Source organism: Asparagus officinalis, chromosome 1 (assembly GCF_001876935.1).
Source record: "Asparagus officinalis chromosome 1, Aspof.V1, whole genome shotgun sequence".
NCBI lineage: Eukaryota > Viridiplantae > Streptophyta > Magnoliopsida > Asparagales > Asparagaceae > Asparagus > Asparagus officinalis.
The window spans coordinates 28,899,175-28,910,534 of NC_033794.1; the positions used below are offsets into that span (position 1 = coordinate 28,899,175).

General features: G+C 44.3%; 1 long non-coding RNA gene across 1 annotated transcript; it reads right to left on the bottom strand.

Annotated features, from left to right (window-relative positions):
• LOC109822146 lies at nt 8,049-10,883 on the bottom strand. The gene is made up of 2 exons (XR_002242039.1): nt 10,034-10,883; nt 8,049-8,285 (listed from the first exon to the last, which is right to left on the bottom strand). It is a non-coding gene; the product is annotated as an uncharacterized LOC109822146 (long non-coding RNA).

The window sequence follows — 11,360 nt, forward strand, 5'->3', positions numbered from 1 at the left end:
GATAGCGGCAGAAGTGGTCATGGAGAGTATATCAACCCCTGCAGGCAGATTGCTCATACCACTCGGCAAGGGCGAGGAGACGCCACTTCTATGCAAACTTTTAGCCCCGGGAACTGTAGTAGTATCAGGCGCAACGGCCGGTCCTATAGTTACGCTCCTGTATTAGTCAAATGGAAATTTGGACAAATAAGGAGAATCGGGACAAGAAGATCGTATGCATACCTGCAATCCCACTGTCCTCAGATGCAGCGGGAATGCCAAGAGTCATAAGGGTATCGGCCCAAGCGGCTGGTCCTATAGTTGCACTTCTTTATTAGTCAAAATGAAAATTTAGACAAATAAGGAGGATTGGGATGATAAGGTCATCTGCATACCTGTAGGTCCATCATCCGTAGGTATCTGGGGAATGCCAGGAGTCATAAGAGAATCAGTCCCGGTGGCTGGTCCTATGATTGCACTCATATATTAGTCAAAAGTCAGATAAACTTAGAGAAGTACGATATCCCTAAATCGTATGCGTACCCGCGAGCCCGTCACTCCGAGGTAAGCTAGATATACCAGGAATCGATATTGGGCTAATCCCAATGGTTGGTGCTGTAATATTAATCCTTCGTTAGTCAGACAAAAGATCAGGCAAGATGAAGGGGATCAGATATATACCTATGAATGAATCACTCCCAAAGAATGGTCTCTCGGTTCCCATAGTAGTCTGTTCAGCCAGCATGTCAGCTAATAAGCCAGCATCAGGTTTCGAGAAGCTTGGTACAGGAGCACACCCCCTCTCCTCGAAACCTGCATCATGATAGGCTCCATCCTCAGCTGGCCTTTCCATCGCGACATCTGCAGGGTAACCTGAATGTTGGAAGATGAGGAAAGCTTAAAAATACTTGCAGCAAAAACAGAAGATCTTCCTTCCCCATGATTGAGGAGGGTATCATTGGATGTAGATATACCTGAATACGGGACGGTGGACTCAACACTATTCACTTGCCCAAGATCAATGTTTAGATCGATGCCCAGAGACCCGTCATGAAGGGCGTCGCACATCTGCTGCATAAAGCAATCCATGTTATCAGATCCAGGAGATACCGGACCCGGTGGGAGTTCGCCCTCTTCGAAGAACCCTGGAGCATAAAACATGGTTACGAATCCCAAAAGGAAAATCACCTTAAAGCAATAAAAATAAAATGTTACATTCCCCTCCATCGGCGGTGCTTCCTAAGCCCACTCCATAAGGACGCTGACCGTCGTGGGGTTTATGTGCGGTCTTCTTCCTCTTCGGGGCACCAACCCTCCTAGGATGAATGAATCATTCCCAAAGAATGGTCTCTCGGTTCCTCTGGTAGTCTGTTCAGCCAGCATGTCAGCTAATAAGCCAGCATCGGGTTTCGAGAAGCTTGGTACAGGAGCACACCCCCTCTCCTCGAAACCTACATCATGATAGGCTCCATCCTCAGATGGCCTTTCCATCGCGACATCTGCAGGGTAACCTGAATGTTGGGAGATGAGGAAAGCTCAAAAAAAAAAATATATATATATATATACTTGCGGCAAAAACAGAAGATCTTCCTTCCCCATGATTGAGGAGGGTATCATTGGATGTAGATATACCTGAATACGGGACGGTGGACTCAACACTATTCACTTGCCCAAGATCAATGTTTAGATCGATGCCCAGAGACCCGTCATGAAGGGCGTCGCACATCTGCTGCATAAAGCAATCCATGTTATCAGATCCAGGAGATACCGGACCCGGTGGGAGTTCGCCCTCTTCGAAGAACCCTGGAGCATAAAACATGGTCACGAATCCCAAAAGGTAAATCACCTTAAAGCAATAAAAATAAAATGTTACCTTCCCCTCCATCGGCAGTGCTTCCTAAGTCCACTCCATAAGGACGCTAACCGTCGTAGGGTTTATGTGCGGTCTTCTTCCTCTTTGGGGCACCAACCCTCCTAGGACCAACGGGTCGGTCATGCACAGGCTTGTCACACGTTTCAACGTGTGTAGGAGCTGGCGGCTCATGATCGTCAACTGTCCTACCTAAAATAACAATGGTCATTACATTAAACAAACAAGAGCTGTCGTTTATATCAATTAGAATGGAGAAGGAAAATCAAAGAAGCAGGACAAACCGGTATCGAGTTCTCCTCTGTCGGTATCTGCATCCACATATTCTTCCTCGGAGGTCTCGTCGTCGTCACCCGTAGGAAGGAGCTCTTCATCATCTGTGAGAAGAGATTTGGCATGCCCCTTTCCCCGCTTCTGAGCAACCTCAGCCCTGCGAGCAGCCATCATAGCAGCCCGGACCGAGTACTCAGACTGTAACTCTGAAAGGCTCCTCACACCTATGGATTCATAGGCGGAAAGGAACCACTTGCAACTGAGGAAAGTGGTCAGCGGCTTACGCCTATATGAAGGAAGAGCAAAAGGGGCTCCAGTGCAGCCCACCATAGTCCACAGCCATGCTCGTACGCCATCAATCAGTCCTCCCTTAACCTGCAGACCACGGCTTGGATTCCCAACATATAGTTGGTCATAGCCAAACTGACGAGCGAAACGGCAGGGAAGTAAAGCTCTATGTGGCATTGATTCTTCACCCGGAGGACAAGATACCCAACGCGGATGTTCACTAACCAGCGGAAGCTACCAACGTCAAGAACAGTCCGGTCACTTCTAGGTTTCTCCTCGTCAATCAGCACGTCACCGTAACGACCCGAAAAGTGAGGAAAACACTTGAAGAACTCCCAACTCTTACAGACTCGAAGCTCTCGTTGAACATCACTGAATTTATTCCCGAGCCATCTGCTCTTCTCCAACAGCTGCATGAAAGGAACGGGGACATCAACAACGCTGGGCGCCGACATTAAGTCAGGACGGTGAAGGACAAGCCACGCCATCAGATATGCGTAAGGAAGCTCGACCTTCGGACAAATAAGCTCAGTCGATGGTTCAGAACCCATCTGGGTAAAACTGCTGACTAGACACCTAAGCCCGCAATGGATGCCAGCAACCATCGCTGTTCTGAGCAAGCTCAGCCCTGCGAGCAGCCATCATAGCAGCCCGGACCGAGTGCTCAGACTGTAACTCTGAAAGGCTCCTCACACCTATGGATTCATAGCCTGCTAGTAGAGTCCGGGGCCCAATGGACTTCTGCGCACGGCAGAGAAACGAACGAAACTTGGTTCCCGCAGGAAAAGCTCCCTCAGCACTGGCAATGGTGTAAGAACGAGCCTCAGCCTTCTCCAACAACTCATTAACGACAGTAGGGGTCAACATGTCTAATTCACGAATGGGCTCGCTGGAATTACCCTCCAAATTCTGGAACAAATAGCTAGCAAACTGCTTCAAGCTGATCTGCCTCTTCCTTTTCGCTAGAGGAGAAGTCTGGACCAAGGAGGTATAATAGTGACAAGTAAGATCCCAGAGAGTGTCATACATATCGGGAGTATCTTTCTTCAACCACTCCAACTGCAGGTTCGAGGGAAAATACTCCTGATATGGAGGAAGGTGTTACTGTCAGGCATGTAGGTCTCTAGCAACGCCAAGAAATGGCGACAGCTGACCGGGATTCCGTACATGGTGGCTCGTATAGGTGCATATAATCCACTGCTCTTCAAATCCCTCTCCCAGCGCGCCAAGACGAAACTGGTCATGCGTGCCCACTACCCCTTGGCTAGTGAGGAAGCCCAACCATAGCATCTATAATCTGGTGGAGGTAACCTTCTCCCCAGAAGAGCCAGACGATTACCCACGGTAGGAGCAGCTGCTGACACCTCGCCTGGGGGTGCAGTGTCAAGGCCCATGATCCCTGGTCGAAGACCACGAATATCATGATACCCGCTAGAACCAGGAGTCTTGTGATGAGAGGCATATCCACACTCGACTCGCTCAGCATCATTAGTAAGGTGCCAGGACATCTGTCGCCCCACGGCTTTTCCCTTCAAATGAGTGAAAGAATATTGACGCGGAATGGAGGGAATGTACAAGACAGCCCCTTCGTCGAGAGTCAGCCAGTGTTCCTCGGTAAGGGTCAGCGTAGCAGGATCCTCGACGTGATCTCCGAACAGGAAACTCGGCTTCTTTAAAGCCTGAGTAGAGGAAGAATCCGCAGTAAAGGTGGCATCCGTGATAAGCTGGCGCAAACAATGACGCCCTCCTTCCCGTATCAAATGACAAGATTCGTCTGAGCGATCTCTGTCAAACCGAGGGAGTGGACTAATGGCCTGCCTGAGAGAAGCTGAAGAGAAGACCTCCCGGCTACAACCAGTATTGGCATGAGGAGGAAGGCTGCCCGCAGGAAACTCTACTGTAATAAAGTACAAGGGTGGAGTCAGAAAATCCATCTCATAAGAAGAATGATAAGCTCATTCACGGAATAATTGGAGAGATGATTTTGAGTGTCCTACACTGGAAGAACGGTATGCATCATCACGTAAATAACGTGGTAACATACACCGACCTATAAGGTGTAGGACGACACAAAATCGCCCCAATATACCAGAAGACTTGAATTGGCCAAGCAAGACAAGTCTGAAACCTTAACCCCCGCGAAGGAGGGTGTCGGTTCTTCCTTCATGACCCGCGAAGAGGTCAATCAGGGATACGGAAAATGTAAATTCTCACCCCCAAAGAAAGAGGTCACTGGAAAAGATGTCGCGGGAACCTCTTCCTCGCTGTGCTGCGAATGAGAACGACTCCTACGAGGTCGAGATCGGCGTGGAGACATTGAAAATCTGCAACGAAAAGCAGCAAGTCAGGCACAATCTAAAATATGAATACGCGAAATTTAAAAGGGAAATTAAGAACTTTAATTAAAATCCTGTGTATAAATAGGATTTTATAATTGAAGTCTAGTTAAACCTACAAATTTCGTGCATGCGAAACGATGATTGTCATTTTTCGCGGTGAATTTTGGTGAAATACCCAAAATACCCCTCGTGTTCAAGGCTAAATTCGGGTCAAGGACACGCTCGAGTTGGGTCATGGTCATCATATCTGATCATATAGCACCCCCTGATACCCCACAATTTTGGTTAATTTTACAAATAAGCCCTTTTGTAGAATTTAGCCAATTTTGCATATAGACCCCTTCACAAATTTCAATTTAACGTCCACATGCCCTTATCAAAACTTTGGTTATTGGGTTGTGGTCTAAACTTTTGGAATTTCAGCCCTAAATTTTAGTCCCATTTTGCATAAAAGTCCCCCAAATTTCAGCCCCATTGCAAATTTTGCATAAAACCCCCCAAAGCTTTGTACATCCACAACCCATCGTCAAAGAGCCTATCTTTTAACTCATGAGAACAAAAAGTTGTGATCTTTGCATATGAATTCATAGTGTATCCCCATTACAAGCATAAAGCTATAATCTTTTCAAAAAAGAGGAGAAAGTTTTGAGATTACCAAATCAAGAAGCTTTCCTTGAGGTTGAAGATGATGAAACCCTAGCTTGGAGGAGAGATCAATTTCGGCCAAGAGGGGAACAAAATTCCGAAAATTTTTAATGGGTTTTGACTCCTTGAAAGAGAGAAACAATGGAGTATGGATGAAAGGAAGGAGAAGGAGTTTGAGAGGGATTTTCTTTTGAAAATTTAAAAAAAGAAGGGGGAAAACAAAAGAGGCAATAAAGCCAAAACAAGAAAGAAAGCTAAAAAGGGAAACAAACGGGGGAAAACAAAAGAGGCAATAAAGCCAAAACAAGAAAGAAAGCTAAAAAGGGAAACAAACAAAAGAAGAAAAAAGGAAAAAAAGGGGGAGGGGTGTCTCGGCCAGGGTTGAGACACCCACGGGTGTCTCGGGTCTCGTTTTGTCCCAGTACGCCCATATATACGCCCTGTTAGGCCCGAATTCGCCCGTTTTCGTCGATTATTGGATGTCTGGATGAAAATCGACACCAATCAACATTCGATGCGCGGAACCCTAGGGTCGACGCCGGTCAATGCGTAACCCTAGGTCAACGCCAGTCAACGCGTTGCGACCAAAGTCAACGTTTGACGATCCAAAACCCTAGGGTCAACGCCGGTCAACGCGTAACCCTAGGTCAACGCCAGTCAACGCGTTGCGACCAAAGTCAACGTTTGACGATCCAAAACCCTAGGGTCAACGCCGGTCGACGCGTAACCCTAGGTCAACGCCGGTCGACGCGTAACCCTAGGTCAACGCCAGTCAACGTTTGACGATTCGAAACCCTAGGGTCAACGCGTTGCGACCAAAGTCAACGCTTGACGATTCGAAACCCTAGGGTCAACGCCGATCGACGCGTAACCCTAGGTCAACGCCAGTCAACGCGTTGCGACCAAAGTCAACGTTTGACGATTCGAAACCCTAGGGTCAACGCCGGTCGACGCGTAACCCTAGGTCAACGTCAGTCAACGCGTTGCTTTGGAGGGGGTATCTGTAGGCATCGAAAATTACCTATAGGACTCTACGAACGGTTCAGTGTTAAAGAGCGACGATGAACGTCACTATCCGATCCACAGGAGTTCGATTGACGTCGATGAACGATTGAAGTGAATCGACGAACTACGTGAGCTGATAGGATTTCGGAATAGCGAAGGTACGGGCCAATCGGGAACCCTGCGATGTTCACGAAAAGAACAATGACCTTCACGTCTCGATCACTCTACAGATAATCCAACCATCGGAGCGGATCGAACTCTTCGTCAAGCTTCTAACGCAGTTGGAATCATTTAAATCCGAGTTCGGACGAAGAATTTACGGCGAAAACAATCAAACATACGCAACGGAGCGTCTCAGGCTGAACTGGGACACCCGGGGTGTCTCGGGAAAGTCGGAACACCCCAGGGGTGTCTAGGCAAAGCCTAGACACCCCAGGGGTGTCTCGGCCAAGAATCACTCAAATCCGAGTTCGGACGAAGAATTTACGGCGAAAACAATCGAATGCACCTCAACGGACGTCTCAGGAATTCCAAAACACCCTAGGGTGTCTCGGAAATTCTGAAACACCCCAGGGGTGTCTAGGAAAAGCCTAGACACCCCAGGGGTGTCTAGGCTTTTCCTAGACACCCCAGGGGTGTCTAGGCGCCCCAGGTGCCCCCATTGCCTATAAATAACAACCTTAGGCCTCATTTTTTGGAGGAGCTGGATTTTTGGAGAGTTGGCGAAGCCCTGCTGCAGTGAAGAGTGGTCGAGCGCTTCAACAGAGGAGAGGTCTTCATCAGATTCTTCATCACCCGTGTCTGTTCCTTAGTATTACCCTTCGCCGGTAATCCTAAGAAGAGCAAATATCTCGTTTTAGCCGAGATAGGCGCTTCAAGCTTCTAGATCTCCTCGCGGATCGACGAAGCTCTGTCCGATTTTTCCGGAACAGATCTGAGTGCCAGGTAGTCCACGGATATCGACGTCCCCGTCACAGGCCAAAGACCCACACAAGCAAGAGACGATAAACGGATCTTGCGTTTATTTTCAAGAAAGTTGTAATTTTTATTTTTGTTATTTGAATTCATTTGTAAACGATTAAAGTTCTAATGAAATCAATGATGAAGGCAACTTTCAACGAAAACAGATAGCAGGGGCCATGTGGTGAAGATGACGATGCAAGCAGGTTTAACATCCACTGGTAAAAAACAAAGCATTCTAGACAGAATTTTCTGTCTAGAATAGCTAGATTTCTGTCTAAATTGATTATCCTAGACGGAGTTCCGTCTAGGATGTTAGTCTAGTAAATTTCTATCGAGAATGCATCGCTCTAGATGGAATTCCATCTAGAATAATAATCCTAGACAGAAATGCATCCTAGACGGAATTTTTATTCCGTCTAGAATAGTTCTAGATGGAAAAGACAACCGTCTAGGATAATCCTAGACGGAAATTCCATCTAGGATACATTCTAGACGGAAATTCCGTCTAGGATGTAGTAATTATTAAAAAATATATGTAATAAACAATATTTGCTCCTATATGACCACACTAATCCACTTGATTATCAACAATATCTACTTACAAACACCAATACAATTCTCCTCAACAATAATATAAATTGTAAAACTTTACAAAAAAAAGAGTATATTATTGAATGTCACAAAAATTAAAAGTACAAGTATTAGTGTTATTCTCCTAACAATAGAAAAAAGATACCATACAATTTAATGTTCACCAACATCGAAATAAAAAAAATCAGTACAATAACAAAAATTATAAATCATTACAAAAAATGAGTACAATTGCATGACTCCTCTGCATCTCCTTCTCGAAAATCTCTGCCACCAGTTGAAACTCTCTACGAGTTTGTCATATTCTCATTCTTCATTATCCAAGATGAAGCCTACATGAAAGTTACACTTTGCACCATATACTATATACATATCTTAAATTTTAAGTAAAGGAGAAGTTAACATATCACGATGCTAAACAACAATTTAATTGCACAACTTCAAACAATATGACCATGTAAGAAAGAATAAAGTTGGTGCATGCATGAAGATTAAATAAATGGATTTGGTTGATGATAAACTAGTAAGCACTTTCGCCAAGCAACTTCTCATAAGGAGAAAAATTTAACTTCACATAATAAAGTATAGATAGATACCTTAAAAGTTACTGTTTCCAAACTACAAGTGTATTATTCATAACTTCAAAATCCATAGATGTACCACTTAATAATCATGACTAAAGATAATTCCACAATAATCTTTCTATTATCACTATAATTGAATCTAATTTCTTTTCTAACAGCAGTATAATCAAATAAAAAATATTTGCTTTGCTAAAGAGAATGGAAGAGAGGTTTTCTGAAGAAAAATGAATTTGCTTTTCAGTTAAAATAGATTACCTAGCAATACAATTTAGTTAGACAGTTAGAGCTGTTGGAAACTCCTTCTAAAAACTGGAAAATGGAAATTAAGTTTCATGATCAAAATATGAATGATTTTTGGTCATTTTTGTTGTTGAACCCTTCTATAATTAATTCTAACGAAGTGAGAGTCCAATGTTAGAGAGGAAAAGGAAATGAAGGAAATGTTCCTAACCTATATGGATATCGAGCAGAATTCTACAGCTTCCTGGATAATGGCAAAACAAAGGGCATATATCAGACAACCTCTTACCAAGGGAATGAATTTCTAAGAAAAGCCAAGCAAAACAAACCTGAGCTAACCCAGTAAAAACTGTAGGTTCCAAACATTGATACAACTTTGATACGCATGATAATGTTTTCTCCAACGGAGGATACCAGGTTTTGAAAGTATCAGAGTTATCATCAACTTGTAGTTCAAAGAAAAATTAAACGCTTTTATGAGTGCAAGCATGATTCAAGAATTCAACAATCATAAAGGAGGCAGTCTTCAGAGAAGTGAAAAAGAGAGTTTCTGCGAAGTGAACTAATATGCAGGCACCGATACTGAACTTCCAGACAAAACTTTAGTGCTTCTCTGCACGCGCACACATGAAAACTGCACAACATAATGCATAATATAACCAAACATTGGGAGCATCACTCTTCCAATCTAAGAGGAAAGGTAAACCATTGGATCAAGTTACTGACTGCAGGGTAATCAAGATCTTCTTCAGAGGGACAGAAATTTGAAATCTGTTAAAAGAGAACATTATCTCTAAGAAAAAAAGTGGCTGACAAGTATAGAATTTTTTTAAGCAATAATGCTTACAAAGCATGCAATTACATTGTGTAACATGCATCCAAAAGTAAATCCTAGAGTGTTCGCAAGCCAAACAAATCAATACAAGTTTGCAACATCCTTATTTTCTGTATACTTCCTTCCCCTTCGTCCACATAAATGTTTAGTACCAATCAATATATCTCCACAATATCACAGCTCATTTATTAGTCAAAATTGCTAAAATGCATTTCCATCTATTTTTAGATTTGCTGATAATGGATGAACAAATCCATCTATAGTAAACATAACTTATTCCTCTTATGTTAAAACACACCACACTGTTGTGTATAAGAAAGAAAATTGCTAATGGAAAAGCTGTAGATATAGAAAGAATGGAACACAAACTAATAAGTGAAGCACAGACTAAAGAATTATACAGTGTTCCACTGAGGAATACCTGATCGCGAATGAGTGTGCGAGCATAATGTCAATCTCTCATGAATATCTGCTAGAATCCTTTGAAAGGTGGGTCTCAACCCTGCAAGTGACTCGCTATGTCTACCAAGCTGCTTCCCTAGAACTTCGATTTTCAAGATACCAGCAAGTTCACAAAGAGTATCAAGATTTGCTTCATATATCAGTTTAGGGTGTAATATGTCATACAAGTACGTGCATCTGCAAGTTTTTATAGCACATTAAACCAATGTTAATAATCATACAATATAATGGTCAGCACCATTGAAGTTTGTAAAGCTAGCGCCACCACCACCACCACCACCCCTCCAATGTTCTCCCCATCCTCATCCTCCCCAACCTCCTCCGTCACCACCACCAACCCTCCAATGTTCTCCCCCATCGGCCTCCACCTCCGACTCCTCCTCTATAGCATGTGTCGTTGCCTCAAGCGCTGGCAACCCAAGACCAAAATCACCATCATCAACAACCCCAAGCACCCGAGCTCACTGAAGACTAATTCCCACACCGACCTAGTTCAAACTCGGCCAGTTCGAATCGTGACATTCAACGCCGCAATGTTCTCGATGGCCCCTATGGTCGGTACCAAGGCCCCGAACGAGAGACCCACGAAGGGAATCCTGAAGCACAGCTCGTCGAAGAGGAGGGTATTGATAAACTTGTCGAAAGACAAAATCTCAGTGGAGAGGAGCAAGGGAAAGGGAGTCACGGTCAGCTGCGGCTCCAATGGCTATAGCTGGAGGTTTAGCGAAAGGAGCGTTCTTGATGTGCTGAAGGAGGCGGGGGCCGATGTGATCGCGCTACAGAACGTGAAGGTGGAGGAGGAGAGGGGGATGAGGCCACTGTCAGAGCTGGCGAAGGGGCTAGGGATGAGGTTCATGTTCACGGAGAGCTCGGTGCCGGAGTACGAGAACGCCATCCTGTCGAGGTGGGAGATCAAGGGGGTGGAAGGCTCACGTCTAGGAAAATTTCGAATTTGGGGCAAATTTTCAAAAACTAGGGCATGTTACACCCCGTTCTAATTTTGATCATTTGGAGCATGACTCGGCCGACAATGCAACCATACGGTCACATTCACACATCTGGATCATCTTATATACATATATATTACCAAAAGAACTACAACACAGAGCATGTAACTAAAATAACAAAGAAAATAGATAGATAAAGAAGGTCTCAAAAAAACAGAGTTCTCTTACACATCCACAATTATCCAAGTAGGAAAGAGGAAAATGCATCATAGTCTGGAGAACCATAGGTGATTATAGGGAAGTCTAAAAAAATTGAAGCTGAGAGAATGATAGGACAGA